Source organism: Chelonoidis abingdonii, chromosome 5 (genome assembly GCF_003597395.2).
Source record: "Chelonoidis abingdonii isolate Lonesome George chromosome 5, CheloAbing_2.0, whole genome shotgun sequence".
Lineage (NCBI taxonomy): Eukaryota > Metazoa > Chordata > Testudines > Testudinidae > Chelonoidis > Chelonoidis abingdonii.
In genome coordinates this window covers 141214006-141236460 of record NC_133773.1, presented here as the reverse complement: position 1 = coordinate 141236460, position 22455 = coordinate 141214006, and positions in this window count along the sequence as shown.

The following is a 22455-nucleotide window of genomic DNA, read 5'->3' as shown; positions in this document are numbered from 1 at the left end:
CGGAGTACTGCAGCTGTGTGCTAGTGCAGATGAGCGCTAGCAGGAGTATGGCTACGCAAGAAGGGAATTGTCCCCCTAGAGTGGACACAGCCTCTGCGTTTTGAACAAACTTTCATTCCACGGGGTTAACTCACTCACCCCTTCCCACCCCCAATTTTCCAGGGCCCATTACACCCACAGGCCAACAAAACCACGGCAGATTAAGTGCAGAGGGTCTCATCCTCTGTGCCATTCAGTCTTTGAAACTTTTCCTGGAGGGGCAGGTTACCCCATATCTGCCTGTTGTGGGGTTTTCGTGCACATCTCTCTGAAACCTCTTCTGCAGGCCACTGTTGAAGATCGGCCATGGGATTAGATGGTCCATGAGTCTGATACGTGATGGAAATTCCTATATTGCTAATGTGTGTGTTGCCACTGACATCAGGAGGAGGATTGGGCCCCCTCTGCCTTTGGACAGATTGTGGGGGTGGGGGGGAAGGGGAGAGGTTGGCTGGAATTTACTCCTGCTTAAAAGTAGAATTCTTTCCAGGGTGTATTTATCTGAGCTGAAACATGGGACAAACACAAAGGGGTGCTGGGTATATAAAGATGGGCATTAATCAGCAGCCCACTAACACTGCAAGGGTAGCCCTCTGTCCCTCTAGAACAAAGAGAAATGTGAGTGCACATAGTGATAATCAATCAGCCAAGATGAAATTTTAAGCACTCACTAGAAATGATCTCTGTACGGCAGGGTGATTTTCTAGAGCTGGGCAGCGTGTTTTTGAATCGTAATCAGCTGAGAAGTCCTCCCCAGACACACAGCTCAGTCTTAGAAGAAAATGTTTTAGGATGAACAGTGGAGGGGTGTCCTCATGATGTATCTCCATACATTGCAGCTGTACAAATCACTCACTCCAGTCGCTTGCTGTTGCTAATGTTCTGGCTCATCTGTGTGGCCAGCCGTAAGCCACTGGCCTGAGTTGTTTCGTCTCCACCTCCAGCAAGATCCAAGCGTTACCTGCTAATTCGTTCCCATTTGTGTCTTGAGCCCCAAGGGCCGTCTGGATCTAGAAAAAGGCACTATAATGATGGGTAGGCATAAATACAATAGCTAGAAGGAAAGTTATCTGCCCCAAATAGCACACAGCCTACGATTCTGATCCGCTGGCTGTTGAAACTGATGGGAATCCTTCCATTGACTTCAAAGGGATTTGGATGAAGCCCTTCAGGACAAGTTCTGCCCTGAGGGAGCCTGTATAATTCACAGCCATCAGGTCAAATTCTGCTCTCACACAGGTGTAACTCCAGAGTAACCGCACTGATGAAGAGGTGTTACTCCAGATTTACACCAGTGTAACTGGGCCAAGGTAGCAGGCTAATGGAGAATTCCCAAAGCCACCAGGACAATCTGTGTAGTTGAATCTCTCTGGCAGCTGAACTCTGAAAGGCTTCACAGCAGAGCCGAAGTTGGACGAGAAGTGCATTGTGCACCTAACCCCAGACCTGCCCCTTCCAGGTGTTGAGCAAACTCAACTCTGCACCTTACAGGACTGAGTCCTTTCAGAGTAGGCCCTGATTCAGCAAAGCATGAGCCTAAATCCTTCTCTAGTCAGAAAAACACTTAAGCACATGATTAGGTACTGTGACAAAGTTCCTCCTCTACCTTGGTGGGTCCTGCACTTATTGGCAGATTTGCTCACCTCAGTGACCTTCCCCACAGTTTGGGTCAACTCCTCCTGTGTCTGATCAGGAGTTGCGAGGTTTGGGGGGAACCCAGGCCCATGCTGTACTTCAGGTTCCAGCCCAGGGCCCTGTGGATTGCAGCTGTTTATAGTGCCTCCTATGACAGCTGCAGCTCCCTGGCCTACTTCCCCATGGCCTCCTCCAAACACCTTCTTTATCCTCACCACAGGACCTTCCTCCTGGTGTCTGATAACACTTGTACTCCTTAGTCCTCCAGCAGCACACCCTCTCACTCTCAGTTCCTTGCACCTCTTGCTCCCAGCTCCTCACACTCTCTTCCTCTCCTCTGGCTCTCCCCAGCCTGACTGGAGTGAGCTCCTTTTTAAACCCAGGTACCCTGATTAGCCTGCCTTGATTGGCTGCAGGTGTTCTAATTATCCTGTCTGCCTTAATTGGTTCTAGCAGGTTCCTGATTACTCTAGTGCAGCCCCTGCTCTGATCTCTCAGGGAACAGAAAACTACTCATTCAGTGACCAGTATATTTGCCCTCTACCAAACTCCTGTACCCCACTGGTTTGGGTCTGTCACAGTACATTGCTGAACCAGGGCCTTAGAGATGAGTCTGAAGTAGTGCCTCTAAACTAAGCCCCTCCAAACTTCAAGGCTGGCTGGATCTGAATCCTCTCCTAGAGTTTTCCTCCTAGTTGGAATTCAGAAGTTCTGCTTCTAGTTCAGCCATGGCTGAAATCTCACAAGAGCAGTTATACAAGGTTCTGGCCCAGAAATCCTGCAGGACCAGTTGGTCTCTGCTGTTCTAAACCCCATGACAACTGTTGCTGCCGGTTCTGAACCCTGATCTCTGAGAGGACTCTGAACCTGAATCAGATCCAGATGGGATAAGTGACCCCCTGGCACTCCCCGTTCTGAGAGCACTGGCTTCATTCCCACAGGCAGCAGGGCACAAGGGAGCACTACAAAAGGGTTTGAAATGTTCAGTGGCTTTTAGAAAGGCAGGAGACAGGAACAATCAGGGAAAGGATTTATGGCAAGACACTGAGGATTTATCATGGTGTGACATTTTATTGTGTGTCTGACGGACCATCACGAGCCCTGTGATTCACCGAGTGAGCCTGTCTCAGGCTTTTTGATTGCATGCTTTTCTTTTGTCTGCTGGGCTTTTTTTTTTTTTTTAACTGGTGATTTTATGTTAATGGAATCAGGCATTTAGGCAGAATCTCCCTCCCCTGTGAATAAGATACTGCTGTGGTTAAGTGGCGGCACACCAATTGCATTGTGGGTAACAGGAACATCTGCCATGACTGTGGGTCAGCATCAATCAGGCAAAAAGACAAAGCACCCATTTCAAAGGGGCTGAAGGACAGGGGACTGGGTGGCTCAGGAATGGGTGATAGAGTCTCTCACTGGCAATTCTTTCTTAGACCTTGTCTCAGCAGATAAAGAGGAACTGATCACAGAACTAAAAGTTAATGGTAGCTTAGGTGCAAGTGATCATGACTTGATCACATTTGTTATGTGCAAACACAATACAGTCCAGACAAGTGATCTCTATACTTGATGCTTTAAAAGGGCCAACTTAACAAAGCTGAAAACAATTAAGAACCAGTCAACTGGGAGGAAGAATTTAATCAGAAACTAAATGCATCCAACAAAGTGGGTATTCACCCACGAAAGCTCATGCTCCAATACGTCTGTTAGTCTATAAGGTGCCACAGGACTCTTTGCTTCTTTTAATCAGAAATATGTGACTGATAATTTGGAATTATTTAACACCACTTTACTAGTTGCCATAAAAGCCACAACTGAAGAAGAAGGCTGTTTTAGTCAACGAACCTGGTTTAGCAGGGAACTGAAGGGAGCTATAAAAAATAAAATAGTATATGATAAATGGAAGGAAGGATAAATTGATAGTAAAGAATAAAATCACAAGCTAGGAATTGCAGACAATTGATAAGAGAAGTAAAGGGACACAAGGAGAAATCTGTGGCTGGCAGAATTTAAGACAATAAGGAGTTTTTAAACTATATTAGGAATGAAAAGAATCTTAATGTGCTGTCCATCACTAGTGAGAAAAGGTAGCGTTATCAGTAATAATGCAGAAAAGGCAGAAGTGTTCAATACACGTGTTTTGTGTCAAGCTCTCCTGCAGTGGTTCAAGAGCACGAGCACCAACATGTGGGCAGCCTGTTAAGGGCAGGGCACAAACCCCAAATTTGCTGCAAGGTCTATACTGTCACCAACCAAGTATCAAGTGTAAATCCTCAGGCTCTATCACAGCCTAATCATGGAGCCATAGACAGCCCCCTTGCCACCCAAACAAGGGTGTCTTTGTGACAGATGGTCTCTTACACTACAAATCACAATAATGTTCAGGTTACTCCCAGTCCCAAGGGACCAGTCACTTACCCCATTTTAATAGCACTTTAGATCTCACACCAAAGACAACATATATACACACATGAGTTACAGTTTTAAGTTTCAAAATGTAATAGAAGCTTCTATAATAAGGAAGATCTATATGTCCCTTAGAGCTAACCCAGGCTAAACACTGAGGATCAATTGCTTATGCCTTGAAAATCTTGCCCCCCAGTATACAAGCAGCATAGAAGTATTTTCTCCTTGTCAAGGATTTTTATTCCCTTCCTCACTTCTCGGAGCTGCCAGCTTAGCTGATGAGAGGAATTCATTTGCAGATCTCCTCTTCGTGGGTTCCAGATATAGCAAGCAACAGGGTCTTTTGTCCTCTTTGATGTTCCACAATAGTTTGTTTGGTGTTGATGGGCGTTTTCTGTGGGGCAGGTCCAAACATCTTTTTTATTGCATGCCAGCATGTCACACTAATCAATGCCTCTCTCCTGTTTGGTGACTTACTCATGGCTTGTCTACACTTAAAATGCTACAGTGGCACAACTGCACTCCATAGTGCTTCAGTGTAGACACTACCTGCACCAACGGGAGGGCTTCTTCCATCAGCACAGGTAATCCACCTCTCTGAGAGGCGGTCCCTAGGTCGATGGAAGAATTCTTGCATCGCCCTAGTGCTGTCTATACAGGGACTTAGTTTGGCTTACCTACACCACTCAGGGGTGTGGATTTTTCACATCTCTGGCTGATGTAGTTAAACCAACCTAATTTTCTAGTGTAGACACAGCTACAGATGCTTACAATGCAAATGCTCAAATATTACCTTGAAATAAGAGATATAGATGTGTGATACAGGAGGGCCAAGGAGCAGTGGGAGAGTGGGAGAGGGGAAGTATATAAGTCCTAGGCTAATTAAGATGTGGTTCTCTGAAGACTAGGGAGGATTGCTACAGGTTAATTGGAGCACCTGTAGTCAGTTAAGGCCCTGTTAGCAACCTAATAAAACCCCCCTGCTTCAGGCAGTTGGGGGAGAGGGAGGAAGGAGAGAGAACTGAGGCTTGGAGGCATGCTGTGAGGCTTGGAAGAGCAGAAAACTGGAGTAAGGGAGACCCTGCTCCAGTGTCTAAGGACTGAAGGTACCCCACCCAAGGGGGAAGAGAGTAAGGACCTGTAGGGGTTGAGAGGGGCTGGGACTCAGAGTGAGGAGCAAACCCAGACCCCTCCCTTGTTTCCCCCCTTTACCACCTTCCTGGGCCACTAGTGGGGCCCTTGGTGCCCCAAGAGCAGGGGCAAGGGGTGGCATCTTAGCCCCCCCACCAAGAAAAGTGCAGGACCCACCATACTACATTGGCCATCTTGTCACAGATGTTATAAGTGAGATTAATGCAGGCAGCAATTTTCAAGCATGCAATAAAGTCTAAACAGTAAACACTTTTGCATAACTCTAATGTTTATTTTAACAATACTAACACATAGGTGAGCCAGACTATTCCAGCTACATATTTGTCAGTGTTCAGTTGAGACACGGGGACTTGGTATGAGCTGGCACATGGTTGGTCAGCATCACATTCTGTATTTTGGGGAATGTAATCATGTTATATGATAATGCTCTCCATTCCACTAGCATCTCAGGAGGTTGTTAAACAGCAGTAACCAAAGTTAGGCATTTTGTATGAAAGGTCTCTTGACCTTCTGATTTCAAGAGTTTTAAAAGAGCTGGCTAAGGAGCTCACTGGGCTGTTATTATTCATTTGCAATAAGTCTTGGAACACTGGGGAAGTTCCAGAAGATTGGAAGAAAGTTCATATTGAACCAATATTGCTGCTGGAAAACCATGTCCTATTCTGGTGTCCACAATTCAATAAGGGTATTGAAAAATTGGAGAGGGTTCAGAGAAGAGCCATGAGAATGATTAAAGGATTAGACTACATGTCTTATAGTGATAGACTCAATCTGTTTAGTTTAACAAGGAGAAGGTTAAGGGGTGACAATTACAATCTATAAGTAACTATTTGTGGAACAAATATTTAATAGACTTTTCAATCTAGCTGAGAAAGGCATAACAATGCAATGGCTGGAACCCAAAGCTAGACAAATTCTGCCTGGAAATAAGGAGTAAATTTTTAACAGTGAGGGTAACTAACCATTGGCACAATTTATCAAGGGTCATGGTGGATTCTCCATCGCTGGCAATTTCTAAATCAAGGCTGCATGTTTTTCTGAAAGATATGCTCTAGGAATTATTTTGGTGAAGTTCTATGGCCTGTGTTATACATGGGGTCAGACTAGATGATCATAATGGTCCCTTCTGGGCTAGGAATCTATGAACTGCAGGGACACTTTTGAATTTAGCTCAGGTCAGTAGAAACTGAAAGTCAGCTATATGGATGGTTCTGTGGGGACCTATATTAAATGATTTTTATAATGTTTATTATTAATAATAATATATGTAGGGGTCTCAATCAAGGATCAGGGCCCTGTTGTCCCAGGCACTGTACAGACTAAATAAGGAGACAGTTACTGCCCTGGACCGCTTATATATAAACTTCCTGGAGAGCCAGGAAAGAGTTAAGGGCTGCCTGCTTGTCACATGAATCATCAGGGCTTTAGGGGAAGGGGCATGTTCCAGGGGCAGAGAGTGAGAAGTGCAAAGGGAAAGACTGCTGCAGGCTGTTTTGCACTGGGAAATAGCCTTCTTTGTGTTTGAATAAACCAGGCCCTGAAAGAGATCAGGCCTCTGGATTTTCCTGGGTTGAGGAGGGTCCCAAAGCAGCATCTAGTGGTTTATGACAAGATGCAACAGGTGGACAAAACAGCTAAAGAGGGGCAGGTGCACGTGGGGAAGGACAATATGCCATAGCAGAATGAGCAAGGGTTTAATTTGCCTGCTGCCTAGACAATTTGTGGCCTCCATCCATTTCCTGGTGTTCAAATCCCTTCTTCACAGCAGCCACCAGCAGCAGCAATGAAAGAACAAACTCCTCTGGGCAGCATGTCATTTAATTATAATAAATGGATACAAATCGGGCCGAGATTTTTAAACCTGCCTAAGGGATTGCGATGCACCCACTGGAGTTAATGGGAGCTCTTTGGTAATTCCCCTGAGCAGTGCAGAAAATCTCAACCATAGGTTGTAAACTCTTTGGGGACAGGGCCTGTCTTCCTTTGTTTTCTCTGAAGCACCCAGCTCACTTGTATACACCCCACACCCATGCTACCTCATGCAGACAAGGAATGGGTTAGTATAGGCCTGAGAGGCCAATTAGCTGCACCAGGAGGGTGGGCCAGGCCTAATTAAACATGAAACTCAACTGGGGAAGAAGGTGGGTGATTAGTATAAAGAAAGGAAGCCCAGATTAGAGGAGGATTCCGTGGAGGGGTAGAGGAAGGGGATAGGGATGGATATTGATATTCTGCAGCTCTTCGCTCTGTACTAGCAAGGAGTGAGACTGGAAGGGTCAAGCAGGCAATGCAGGGGACAGCTGGCTCTGGGATCCTTCCTAGAGTAGGAGGCTGGGAGAGATGAGGAGTGGCCACTGTGGGTGGGGCAGGCTCTGGTGGTGAGGAACCCTATAAAAAGGTAGGCTCTGGACTCCCAAGGAGAACGTCCTGGGGGATGTTCAAGTGGGGAGCTGAGTCAAGGAAATATAAGAGGGACGAAAGCTCAGGCTGGAGGAGGGCAAAGTGGGTTTCCAGATGTACTTTGAGGGGTTCGTTTTGGGGAGTGCCAGGGAGGCCCTGAGAGTCCTGGTCCTGAGAGAAGGGTGAATTTAGGTAGGCTGTGCGAGAGGCCTGCTGAAAGGCTATGGTAGGAAGAAGTGCCAGGAAACCTGCGGCCAGGAGTCTGACCGAGCAGACTTTGGCTGTTGGTTACTGGAGCCCAGAGTGGCGGGAGGGGGTGGGCTCCCCTACCAGCCCCCTTGAGAAGGAGATAAGGATGACTGAATGTCCTCTGAGAAGGGATGTGAGGACTGCGGATAGATTAAGATTAGTACAGTTCCAGCACATACCTAAGGCTTGCTTCTGGAATGGCCTCGGGCAATAGTCTGGGATTTTACATGTTTCAGAGAGTAGCCATGTTAGGCTGTATCAGGAAAAAGGAACGAGGAATCCTTGTGGCACCTCAGAGGCTAACACATTGATTTGGGCAAATTTATTTGTTAGTCTCTAAGGTGCCACAAGAACTCCTCATTCTTTTTGCTTTTCATAGAATCATAGAATATCAGGGCTGGAAGGGACCTCAGGAGGTATCTAGTCCAACCCCCTGCTCAAAGCTGGGCTAATCCCAGACAGACTTTTGCCCCGGTAATCCAAGACCGTTAGATGGAAAGCAGTGATCCTGTCTTTCTGGGGGTTTCAGTGCATCAGGCTTCTCTGTGTGCCACCACTCTGGTACCACAGTGATGGGTGATCCCAGAGGAACCTAGATTTCAGAGGGAACTGTGGCTGCCCCACATACATCTCCTCCCCAAACCATGATTTTAAAGTCTCTGAATATGGATTTAAATGCTTAACTTTAGGCACCCGAGTGTGAAAAATTTGGCCTTCGTGTTTGCAAAGCTCTCTCAGCTGATGGTGAAGGAAGGTCTACAGAAGTGCCAGCCTTTGTTTTATGGCATTAGCATTAGCACCTCGCCCTGCTTGGTTTTTTTCCCAGTTATCTAAGCATTTGGGGTTTGATGGGGGCTTTGTCACAACCCAGAGTAAAGAGCAGTGTGTATTCATCTCCTGGAGCAGAGCAGGCAAAGTCATAATCTGGTTCCTTGTTCCTCCAGGAAATACAATCCACACCAGCCCTACCCTTGGCATGGATCACCTTCTCCTTTGCTGTGCTAGCCAGTTCCTTGACTCTACCCCCATCTATCTTTGGTGGTGGTTCAGTCCCTCATGCTTTGACCCATAGTACAGCTATCCCAAAGAGGGGAGAGAAATACCCAACTCCGATATAGATAGTGCTTTTCACCAGTACTTCTCAAGCTCCTTTACAAAGGAGGTCAGTATTGCTAAAAGCATGCTGTATTCAAAGAAAATATGAGGGCAAATTCAGCCTGCTACTCACAGGGGTATGTCACGCACAGAACATGCTATAACCCCTCAAAACATGTCCCCATCTGCCTTTCATAGAAACCCCTTTTCTTATCCCCCACTTGTTTCTGTACCAGAAGCTGGGAAAATCCCGTCAGGATTCTGTCTGTGTGTGCATGTGCTGTAAAGTGTCCATATATCAAAGATATTGTCTACATCCAGCATTTAATGCTACCAGTAAAAATATAATGTGAGGGAAAAGTAGTAGCTCGTGAGGAAGAATGAATAATCAGCGTGAAATATTGAGCCTGTAAAAGCAGCATTTTTCCTTCGGAGTGGAGTGCTGGTATTTCTGACTTTCATTTCCATAAATCAATGCTAAAAAATGTAACAATAACAATGATTGGCTTCTGTCGCGGCAGGAGGGAAGGATAAACACCTTCTAAATGGGTTGGAGTCCTGGGGATGGACCATGCAACTCATTCGTACATGCGTAAACTTCACTCATGCGAGGGGGCCCATTGACTGGGTCCCACTGGCAAGTTCCTGGTAGAACTGGTTGCAAAACCAGTTTTAAAATGATACGATGCTCTTTTAGAAAAAATACTTTGCTGGTTTTGCAAAATGTCAGTGCTATTGAAATATTATAACCAGTTCTGGAGCTGGTCAAAAAATAGAAAAAAATGTAGATGAAATTTTTCATTGGGAGGGGAAAATATGTTGACAAGCCACATTTGAAATTTTCCATAGCTCTATTTTTGAGCCTAGAGCCATGGACAGGGACACCGGAGACTGGGTTCTATTGCTGGCTCTGTCATTGGGCTACTCACTGCGAGCAAGTCACTTTACTGCTCCTTGACTCAGTTTCCTCATCTGTAGAATGGGGACAATGATACTAAAGCACTTGGAGATCTATGGTAGCAAAGCGCTACATAAAACCTAGGTATTGGTAGTGACAAAGAAAATATTCTTGGAGTTAAAGTCTGAAATCTGGTTCCCATTGAGTTGATATATGGCCTAAGGAGAGGCAAACTTTGCTATAACACATCTTTTATAGTGATGTTAATAGAGCCTGTCTTGGGGGGGAGGAGGTGTCCCACAGTATGTGGCGCTGGCCTTTTACCATTTCTCGTGGCATGAAGTCTGGGAGGAAGAGAGGTGTGTCTTAGAAATCCTGGCCCCATTAACGTCAATGGCAAAACTCACATTGATTTAAACACAGCCAGGATTTCACCCTGAATGTTTTCTTAATGCAGCTTCTTTGTCAACACTGTATGCACCAGTCCTTGAACAGAGATGGGCACAAACAACATCCAGAGCAAGCTCCTTTTTCAGAAATCTCAGCCAAACCCCAGTGCCTGATTCTTGGGAGCCACCTCTGCCCAAGAATGTACTCCTAATTACAGAGCCTAAGGCAGAGGGTAAACTCTCCTGTTTGCAACAACTCCCCCAAAGGCCTTGCTTACCAGAACTAACGACAAGGTGGCATTTCTTCAAGAAATGTACAGTACTTGCACAAAAAGCACTTGTAAAACTAGATGTAACAGCACCCTCTTGTGACTCCTGCCATAACAATACACTAGTCCTCAAACTTTTCCATACCAGGACCCTGTTCCCATCCAGCTTGTACCTCATTCCCATTGAGCAATATGATAACCATAGGGTTGTCCAAACTTCTTGACATGCCTTAGGGTCATTTTCCCCACAATGAGAACCCCTCGCTTAACACATCTCACTGTTAGCTTTGTGGTTTCCAGCTGGACTGGACAAAGGATTAGAAGATATACTACAGAGATCAGCCTTGACCCGCAGAATATGTCCTAAATGACCTACGAGGTCTTGTCCATACATAGTTATGATTATAACTCTTTGTCTGAGCGCATCCTTAAGGAAACTAAACTGGGACCAAATAGCTAAATCCTCTGCAAATTAAAAACTGACACTCTAGACCTTATTCTCCACGGCTTTGCACCCCGTGTTGTCATTTGTATTCACTGTGCACAGGCACAAAAGGCTGTCAGCACTGAGAGTGAGTGGAAAATTCTAATTGGGAACCTTTGTACCCACTTTGCACAGGTGTAAATGACAACAAAAGGTGTGAATCCAGTCCCATATAACCGTTATTGGCCAGCTCCTGCCTCCTTTACAACGGGTGTAAATCGGGAGTAACAGGAACTCCACTGAAGTCTAGGGAGCTACACCTGATAATACTGGTGTGCGATCAGAATCTGGTCTTCTAAGTGCATTGGAAAGTGCTTCCCCATTTCTCTCTCCTCTGTTTCCCACATTTCCTTTTTCTTTTCCTTAAAGAAGCTGCTGATTATAATTACAGTGCGGGCTGAAGTGGCAGCTTAGCAGAGCAGGACTTTCTATTTTTGTGCTTTGTGCATTGTCAGATAAAATTACCCGGATTATTTGTTGTTGTGGTTGATGCATTGAATAGATTTGATATTTAAATCTAGCAGAGTTTACGATGGACTGTGAGTCTGTCGTGAGGGGGGAGACTGTATTTTTGTATATTGAGGTGAATGTTCTTTAATTATCTTTTTTTCTTTTCTTTTTTTTAACTAGGCAGCTGAAGTTGAAGACTAAATCCTAGTGTTACAATGAAGGACCTGATTCTAGTGAGAAGCAATTTGCTCCTTAAGGAGTCCTACTGAGATCGACCCCCCCAACAGCTTTAGGGTTCTTATGTGCCTGGTAGTATTCTTGGATAGTGAAGACCTGGCATCAAGGGAGAATGCGGCTCACCGTTGTATCACTTGTCATTCCCTACAGGTTATTTCCAAGTGTGTTGTCCAGCTCATCATCCCTTCTCAGGTCCCACCATGGCCTTCTCAAAGGCCCTTCATCTCCAACACACTATTGGAATGTTGCTCTTCATTCTCTTCAGTGGTTTAGCCTGGGTCACCATTGTTCTACCCGCTCTACCCACTGAGGATCATCAATAGTGAACTCCAAGTGAATCTCTGCAGCCAGGACCAAAGCCAGCCACAAGGAACCATAGGGAGTGGAATCAGTGTGGTTCCACTGTTCATAGGAGGAGAGGTGGATTCCAGATGGCCACACAGTGTGGAGGCACAGCTCCCTGAAGGTTTGTGGTTTTGTTGTTTTTGTTTTGCTCAGAAGTGGTATGAATGGGGTCAGAGGATCTGCCCCTGTGTAACACTGACAGACCCTGGTTGTCATCATCCGGCCGGAATCAAACCTGGGACCTCTTGAGCTTAATGCATGAGTCTCCCCTGCCTGTGCTTAGCCAAGGCTGTAGCAGGCTCATCAATCTCTAGCTAGTCTAGCTGGCACTAGAAGGCAGGGCTTGGTTTAGGCCGATTCCCCCGATTCCGGGGAATTGGGCCTCGTGCCTAAGAGGGGCCCAATTTACTCACCCAGTGGCATTCTGGCGGTCGGGGGGGGGGGTCTGCTCTGGGTCTCCAGCGGCATTTCAGTGGCAGGGGTGTATGTGTTCACTCCAGGTCTTCGGTGGTATTTCGGCGGTGGCGGGGGGTGGTGGTGTCCACTCTGGGTCTTCGATGGCATTTCAGCGGGAGCGGGGTTGCTCCAGGTCTTCGGCAGCATTTCGGCGGCAGGGGTGTGTGTGTCCGCTCCAGGTCTTCGGTGGATTTCGGTGTGTTGTGTGGGGGTCCGCTCCAGGTCTTCGGCGGCATTTCAGTAGCGGGGAGTCCTTCAGTGCCATGGAAGACCTGGAGCAGCCCCTCCACCGCCAAAGTGTCGCCAAAGCCCCGGACTGCCACCAGGTGTTAGAATCGGGCCCCGCAGTTCATAAAGCCGGCCTTGCTGGAAGGGGACAGAATGCCACACTAAGCAGGCATGAGTTACACCTGCAGCCCTCCCCACATAGAACATGCATGTTAGGGGCTGTATGTAGCTGCCAGCCAACTCACCAACCTCACTGGGGGGAATTTCTCCCTCTTGCCTCCAACTACGGTCTAGACCAGTGACTCAGGTAGGATCAGGCGGGGGTCATATTCGGCCCATAGCAAACTGTCCTATCCATAACAGACTTTCCTAGACCACCGGAGAGACTTTCCTCATGTGCATTCATTTAGGGTCAAACCTGGCCACTGCATTCTCTGCCATCGCCCAGGCAAAAGCCCCACTGACTGCAGCTGGAGTTGTGGGTGCTCAGGGAGTCGGAAGCTGGGCACCCCAACACAGAGATGGCTAAAGTTAAACACTGAGTGTAGCTGGTCTGTGCAAGGCTCCAGGGAGAGTCAGTAGGCCTGGCAGGTGAGTCCTGCAAGGGGTGCTAATTCCAGGGGACAGCAGGTTCTCTGATGCCTCAGAGGAGAGCAGTTCCAGAGCTGGGTGGGGGAACTGCCAGGTGGGAGGCTGTGAAGTGGGAGAGCAGATGCTGGGGTAGTTTGTGGCAGTGGAAAGACTGGGCATTAGCAGAAAAAATGAGCAGGGGAAGAAGGGGCATTCTGGGAGTGGCAAGAAAGCTGTGGGAGTAGGGGGTGGACTTGAGGTGGAGAGTTGAGGGGAAGGGGGGAGCAGTTGAGGTGGTTGTGGGAAGGATCAGGAATTGAGGAATCTGGTATTTTATGGGTTAAAAGAAGAGCTGGGCAAACCCCAGGGGTCCCTGCCAACCTTGTGTTCTGTTTCAAAGCCTGTGAATTTGCAAACTGCTGAGTGCCAACTGCAAATTCTGATTGCATCAGACAGACACAATATCTCAAATGGAAACTCCCCTTCCGCCCCCTCCTCCCCCCCAAAATCCCACCAAGTTCCACCTGAAACTCCATAAATCTCTCCCTGGCAGACCTGAACAAAGTGAACCCAAGCCAAACTCAGCCTGCCTGGCACTGGGTTTCACTTGAAAAACCTCTTTACAGCTCCATTTACGACCCCAGCCTGAGACGGGACTGAGCCGCTGAGTATGAAGCCAGATCTAGGGTTTGTCTCAGGCTCATTTCTCACGGCAAGCCAGGCACAATGGAACCCCTTTGTCTCCCCGTCTGGGACCTGCTGCCAGAGAGCACAAGCACTAATGCCGAGTGGAACTCCCCTCGCCGGGGGCAGTGATTAATACATCTGTTGAACAAACAGCTGCAAAGCAAAGGTGTGTAACATGCCCATTGCTGACGAGGACCCTGTTGTCCCAAATAAATTGCTCAAGAGCAGGTTGGCCATAGGAAAACATGACATTTACAAGGCTGCCTAGGCCAGGGAGACTGGCTCTCAATTGCCTGTGTGTTTTTTTGTTTTTGTTTTGTTTTGTTTTTTCCCCAAAGAATTTAACAGATTTTTAGCAAGGAGAATGCATAGCTGGCTCGATCATTTGGGTCAGTTCCTCCCTTTGCCTTCCCTCGTTTGGGGCATCGCATCTGCCTGCGCATATCTGGCAAATTCCCTCCAACATCTGCACTGGGTTCTGGGCACAGGGATCGTATAGCCCGTGGCCTAGGCACGTGGGGGTGAGCAGCGAAACCACGGAAGGAATAAGAGGAAAGAGGGCGACAGTGGGTGACGGGTTCATGCCATTCTCACCTATGGACCATTCTGTTGGTGAGTGGTGTGTGCTCACTAAGAGGACAGAGAATGGCTAATGCTGTATCTAACTGAAACCATGTACTGACAATAAAATAGCTCCTTGCCTCTTGGTCCATCTCTTCTGCCAATTGCTCTCATGCTTCATTGCTTTCTAAATCTTCTCCCTTCTATCCTGCTATCAACAGCAATACCAGCAGAAATGCCCAGGGTTAATTTATGGATGAAACTGAGCCATAGATGCTATGTGGGGCTTATGGTGAGGCCATGTGTCGAGGGAAACATCTGCAGTTCAAAGAAAGGATGATTTAAAGTGCTGAGAGGTAACAAAGCTTTTAAGGAACAACCCTTAGGAATAAAACTGCATGGTCCACCTGAAATGCATCCTACCTGCCCGTGCTCAGAGCACATATTTAGTGCTTGTGGTGCCACCGTGACAGACGGCTAAGTGAAAACAAATGTTAATGTTAGTTAAGCTGGAAAACTTCCCAGATTTCAAGAGGGAGAGTTTGCTTGGATAATCATTCAGATAGCTGATGCCCTGCTTGGATAACATATAGTTGGGAAGACAGATTACTCACTCAGAAGCAGGTAAACATACAATTGCAGCAATTCAGCCAGAGCCCGTACTTACTCGAGGCTAGAGCAGGATTGTTCCCTGCAGCATCTTGTCCAGTGCTTTGAGCAGCTTAGGTTTCAATGACCCAAGTGATGTGGTTTCTCTGCTGGGAGAGTATTTTCTAGCCTAACAGATCTCACTGTTAGGCAATTCTTCCAGGTGTTCTTCCTAAATCTTTCTTTCTTTAATTTCATCCCAATGCTTCTGGATGATGAGAATCATCCTCCCTTATGCCATGGCAGGAGCTCACAGCTGCGGAAGGGCTGGAAAGAGAGGACAGGGTTTAATCAACATGTCCCCAGATCCTCAGCTAGTATAATAGTTCCATTGGCTTCTACAGAGCTTTGCCAATCTGCACCCACTAATGTTCGGACCAATAGACTTTAGCTTCCTAGCCACCACATCCGCATCCCTTGTAATTGAAATCTGCTGCCAGTGCCAGCCTGAGAGTGGTGAATATCAGCTAAGAGTAAATAGGAGTAAATAGACGTTACTGTCGTCATGGGATGGGAATGCTTTTGCTTTTTTTAAAAAAAAAGTTAAAAACAAATGAGGGATGCACAGAGCCTGCCTGGAAACTCCTGGTCTCATTTCTAGTTTTATTGGAGGCCATATGATGGCTCCTATTTTCTAGAAAGAACAGGAGGACTTGTGGCACCTTAGAGACTAACAAATTTATTTGAGCATCTGATGAAGTGGGCTGTAGCCCACAAAAGCTTATGCTCAAATAAATTTGTTAGTCTCTAAGGTGCTACACGTACTCCTGTTTTTGTGAATACAGACTAACATGGCTGCTACTCTGAAACTTCCAATTTTCTGTCAGTGAGGAGACTTTCAGTTTTTGGATGTGATGAGCTTTGAGTCCTGGCTGGCAGTTCAGATACCCGTTGGTATTGCAGTTAAGTCTCTTTGGGTTTCTGTCCAGGTGATGCTCCCTGGAAGGCTCCATAACACTTTGTGAAGGGACAGCTGAGATCCCACTGAAGCCACGGGCGTGAGACTAAGTGGCAAGAGAAACACTTATCAAGAAAGAGGAAAGCTTCTGGCCTTATACTCCATGACTCTCTGCGATGTGGTTCCTGTTCCATTTGCAGAACGATGCTTTGCTGAGTTCTCCCAAGGATGATTGACTATGCCCAGCCAGCAGCATTGTTTCATTGCCGGCTGTGTGCAATGAGAGTTACTCACAGGTATCCTCAAAACACAAGTTCTTTTTCCATCTCTATTTCTCCCTTCGCTTTCTTCTCACTCTCATTCTTATTTGCACTAGAATAGCTCCTGGAAGACCCAGCCAAAATCAAGGCCCTGGTGTGCTAGATACTGTAGAGACATATAGTAAGAGACAGTACTTGCCCTGAAGAACTTACAAAGTACAACTCACCTGGGATATGGTAGATTCACCATTGAGATACTTAAATCCAGACTGAGTGTTTTTCTCTGTGTATGCTCTAGCTCAGCCCAGAAGCTATGGGCTTGATGCAGGGATTAGCAGGTGAGATTCCCTGGCCTGTGTTATAAAGGAGGTCAGAGAGGATCACAATGGTTCCTCATGTAGATAAGGCAGAAAAGAGGTGGGCGGGAGGGAAGGGATTTGCCCCCACTCACCCAGCAGGTCAGAGACAGAGCTCGATGTGTACAAGCCTCATTCTTTAATCGTGCTCACTGTTAAAAAATTTTTTTTTACTGCTTTCTAATTTGAATTTATCTGGCTTCAGCTTCCAAACACTGGTTCTTGTTCTGCCTTTTCCCACTAGATTAAAGGGCCCTTCTAACATCTGGTATTTACTCCCTGTGAGGGTATTTACACTGTAGTTAAGTCACTTCTCAATCTTCTTTCTCAGGGGTCGGCAACCTCTGGCACATGGCTCGCCAGGGTAAGCACCCTGGTGGGCCGGGCCAGTTTGTTTATCTGCCGCGTCAGCAGGTTTGACCGATCCTGGCTCCCACTGGCCGTGGTTTGCCATCCCAGGCCAATGGGGGAGGGAGGAAGGAAGCGACACGGGCCAAGGGATGTACTGGCCACAGCTTCCCGCCTCCCCCATTGGCCTGGGATGGCGAACCGGAGCCAGTTGGAGCCACAATCGTCTGAACCTGCCGACAGGCAGATTAACAAACTGACCCAGCCTGCCAGGGTGCTTACCCTGGTGAGCCGCGTGCCAGAGGTTGCCGACCCCTGTTCTTTCTGATAAGCTAACCAGTTGGAGCTCTTTCCATTTCTCACTGAGGCATTTTCTCCAGCCCTTTGTGGCTCTTTCCTGCCGCATCTCCAATTTTTTGACCACCTGTTTAAGGTGTGGGGACCAGAACTGGATGCCATATTCCCATTTTGGTCTCACTAATGCCAGGCACAGAGGTAAAATTGCCTCCTTACTCCTACCCGTGACTCCCCAGTTTGTACATCCATGGATCGCATTCGCTCTCCTTGTAATAGCATTGAACTGGGAGCTCCAGCGACTTGTTCATCCCCTGTAACCTCTCAATCCCATTCAACGCCACAGCTTTGCATAATACAGCCTCTCATTCTGTAGGAAGGGCCTGCATTCTTTGTTCCATGATGTGTACATAACTCTGTATTGGCTGTATTAAACTATATTTCATTTCAGTGAGCCAAGCGATCCAGATGGCTGTGCACAACTGCCCTGTCCTCCTCATTATTTATTATTCCACCAACCTTTGTGTCATCCACAAACTTTATCAGCAGTGATTTTTGTGTTTACTTCCAGATCATTGATGAAAATGTTGAATTGTGGCAAGACGGGTACAGATCCCTGCAGAATCCCACTAGAAACACCCCTGTTCAGTGATGTGTCCCCATTGATGACTAGTTTTTGAGATCTGTTGCTTAGCCAGTTCTTAATCCATTTAACATGTTCTTTACTGATACTGCATGGTTCTAGTTTTTAATCAGAATATGTGGTACTAAGTCAAATGGTTTTCAAAAGTCTATTAGATCTTCAGTTACCAAACTTGTAATGTCATCAAAGAATGAAATCAGGGTTGTTTTCCATAAATCTATATAGGTTGCATATTTATTTTCCTATCCTTTAATTCTTTTTCAGTTGAATACTGCGTCAGCTTTTCTGTTACTTTTCCAGGGATTGATATCAAGCTAACTGGCTTATAGCTTCCCAGCTCATCCTGCTTGCCTTTTAGGAATATTACCACATTAGCACTCTTCCAGTCTTCTGATATTTCCCCGGTACTCCAAGGTTTATTAAAAATTAACATCAGCAGGCCAGTGAGCTCCTCGGCCAACTCTTTTAGGACTCTTGGGTGCAAGATATCCAGATCTACTGATCTAAAAATATTTATCCTGGCAATGAGGTGGTTAATGAGGGCCTGTGGACCCAGTTGGCCCCTCCCCACTATGCCTGCAGCAGATGTCACTTGTGGGTGGGGAAGTTAACAGAAGAAGGTCCAGTTCAGTTTGGGACTGGCCAGGAAGGAGAGCAGAGCTCTGTGTCTGTCTTGGTGAGGAAAACCTGGATACAACCAAGAGTCTGAGACCGCTTGCTGCCTGGATGAGCCTCCCAGTAGATGTTATGACTGGCTCTAGAGAGATTAAATGAAGCACTGGCTGCAGGAAAACAAGCCCTAAGTAGAAAAGTGGGGTCCAGCCAAAGACTCCTTGGTGAGTCCTGTTTTGAGTTCTTAGCATTGCTTTCATTTTAGAATTTTAATACCCTGGTAGAGGTGGGATGCAAGGATGGGCTATAGTACCACGGTGCCAGACCCTGTGAGATGCAGCAACTGGCTGTCAGAGCCCCTGCAACAGGGTGAGTAGTGCCCAACTGGGTCACAAGGGGGCATTCCAGAGGCCAGCTCTGTCACACCTCTAGCAGATATTGTCTGTTTTCCTTTTCAGACTGGAAAATACTTCATCATCCTCATGTAATAGGAGTTAACTTAGAAGGATTAGACGTTTATCAGTAAACATCAATTTCACTGTGCTCATACAAGCCAATGGAAACATATTTCTATCAATAACAGTTGAAATTTACAGATAGGCAAAGGAAGAAAAACGCTGTTTGAGAACTTTTCTTGAGTTTGATTTAAGGATATTGACTTGGTACATCGTGACACGTGATGTTGACCGTTTGCGTTTTAGCAGTTATAAAGCTTTATTCTTTGATCTCAAAGTCTACCTTCCCCCGTCAGTTTCCCACAACTTTGAAAATATAAATTGATAGAAACAGAAAAAATTGATAGAAACAGAAAAAATAAACGTCAATATTATCCATCACCATTATAGAAATCAAATTCTGGCAAGGCTAGATCCGCATGCATAATCCTGCTTCTTTCCAAATACAGAACAGAAGTATTTGTTGAACGCTTCTGCGTTTGTGCATTGTTAGCAATTTTGCCATCACCATCTAATAATGGGCCCATACTGTGCCTAGCATTTATTTTTTCCTAATATACAACTGTCATTAGCGTCCAAAATGTGGGTGCTTGCATGAACCCTCCAAGCTTAATTACCAGCTTGGATCTGATAGCGCTGCCACCAGACATGAATTACAGTGCCTGCCTCACTCTTCTGGTCGCCCCAACCTTCCCTGGGGACCCCAAGACTCAGATGCCTTGAGTTTACAACAAAGGGCAGATACCCCCTCCCCCTTATCTCCCTCTTTATTTCCTCCCTGCTTCCCTTCCTGGATAGGCCCTGGACGATCACCCTATTCAGATTCCTTGAACTGCCAAAACAGAGAAGATCCACGTTTCTTCAGCCCTCAGTCAGAGGTCCCTGCAAAGCTGTTGCCAACTCCGGACACAACGGATTTCCCCCTCCCAGTCTTTCCCTGAGAGGACGTTACCCTGACACAGAGGATTCCTATCCCCCTGAGCCTCAACTGGACGAAAAAAAGCCAACAAGTTTTAAAAAGAAAGCTTTATAGGTAAAAGAAAAGAAAATGGACATCAAACTGGTCTCTGTTCAAGGTTGACAATATACAGGTGTTCACATTGCCTTTAAAAGACAAACATGAATTAAACAGCCTTATCCAACCAAGATATACAATTGTAAAACATTCCCGCAAACTCCACCCATGTAATACAAACGCAATATCAAAACCTTATTGTCTTCACCTGTTGTACTTCCACTTGAAACAGACGTTTAAGAACCCTTTAGAGATAGAATCACTCTCCTAGGAGGAGCAACCCGAAGCAGAGACACAGAGCAAAAGACACACCCCAACATTCCCTCCCCTTGAGATTTGAAAAATCTTGTTTCCTGATTGGTCCTCTGGTCAGGTGTTTGGTTCCCTTTGTTAACCCTTTACAGGTAAAAGAAACATTAACCCTTAGCTATCTGTTTATGACAACAACTCCTTATTGTCTTTAGCCTTTCCAGCCATGGATTTTTCTCTCATGTCCCTAGCTTCCTATATCAATTTTCTGCACTTCATAACTTCTAATTTATAAAATCTCAGATGCAGATAAATTTGGTCACATTCTGATCAGGAACAGTCAACACTGATTCACCAAGGGCAAGTCATGCCTGACCAACCTGTTAGCCAGTTATATCACATCCACCACTTTCCCCATATCCGCAGTGCCTTCTATGATGAGATATCTTGACTTTAGCAAAGCTTTTGATACAGTTTCCCACAGTATTCTTGCCAGAAAGTTAAAGATGTATGGGCTGGATGAATGGACTATAAGGTGGATAGAAAGCTGGCTAGATTGTCAGCCTCAATGGGTAGTGATCAATGGCTCGATGTCTAATTGGCAGCTGGTATCAAGTGGAGTGTCCCAGGTTTTGGTCCTGGGGCCGGTTTTATTCAACATTTTTATTAATAATCTGGATGATGGGATGAATTGCACCCTCAGCAAGGTTGCAGATGACAAATAAGATGGGGGGAGAGGTAGATATGCTGGAGGTAGGGATAGAGTCCAGAGTGACCTAGACAAATTAGAGGATTGGGCCAAAAGAAATCTGATGAGGTTCAACAAGGACAAGTGCAGAGTCTTGCACTTAGGACAGAAGAATCCTATGCACTGCTACAGGCTGAGGACCGACTGGCTACGCAGCAGTTCTGCAGAAAAGGTCTTGGGGATTACAATGTACAAGAAGCTGGGTATAAGTCAGCAGTGTGCCCTTGTTGCCAAGATGGCCAACAGCATATTGGGCTGTATTAGTAGGAACATTGTCAGCAGATTGAGGGAAGTGATTATTTCCCTCTATTCGGCATAGGTCAGGCCACACCTGGAGTATTGTCCAGTTTTGGTCCTCTCACTACAGAATTTTAAGAGGATCCAGAGGAGGGCAACAAAAATGATTAGGGAGCTGGGGCACATGACTTATGAGGAGAAGGTGAGGGAACTGGGGTTATTTAGTCTGCAGAAGAAAAGAGTGAGGGAGGATTTGATAGCAGCCTTCAACTACCTATCTCTCTCACCAGCAAAAGTTGGTTCAATAAAATATATTACCTCACCCACCTTGTCTCTCTCTCCCAGCTCAAAACCAATTGAAGAGCTTTCAGTGGACATCAGTCCCCTTTCAGCCCTTGCGTAAGTGGATGCAACTCCAGGTTCTTCACTGAGGTGGAGCTGTGTTCACTCTTTTACACCAGGTTGAACAGAAACAAAGGTCTTGAGTTCTCAGTCGCTAATGAAACCCAAAGGCAAGATTGGTAGTTTCTTTGTGAATATTTTGCTCATGCAGGATGATTTAATTGTGGTTGGTCCTCCTTTGCGCAGGGGGTTGGACTAGATGACCCCTTGAAGTCTCTTCCAACCTTAGTCTTCTTTGATTCTACTTAGGTACACACTTGTATATTAATTGCATTATTGTAGCACCTAAAACCCCAGTCATGGACCCGGCCCTTGTTGTGCTAGGTACAATGGAAGAACAAAAAAATATTCCGTGCACCCAAAGGGTTTACAGTCTAAGTACCTAAGACAAGAGACAGCAGGTCAATACTGACCCACGGGGGAGAATAAGGAAACAATGAGACAGAATCGTTCAGCCTGATGGGCAGTGGTGTCAGAACAGCAGCTGCCTAACCGTTGCCAAATTTTTTGTAGGCATCATCTCCAAGGAGAGTTCTAGGGAGGGATTTGCTATTAAGAGGCTTCCTGCAAATAAACATGAACACAGTGTACTGTCAAACTGCAAGCTTAAGAATAAGGAAAATGGGCACTCAGTGTTTGGTCATAAAAATACTGGAAAAGATGCTCCACGATGAGGTGGAATTAGATGAAATTCTAGCCACTCAGAATACATTATCCCTGCAGCATGTTCCGAAATCACTCTC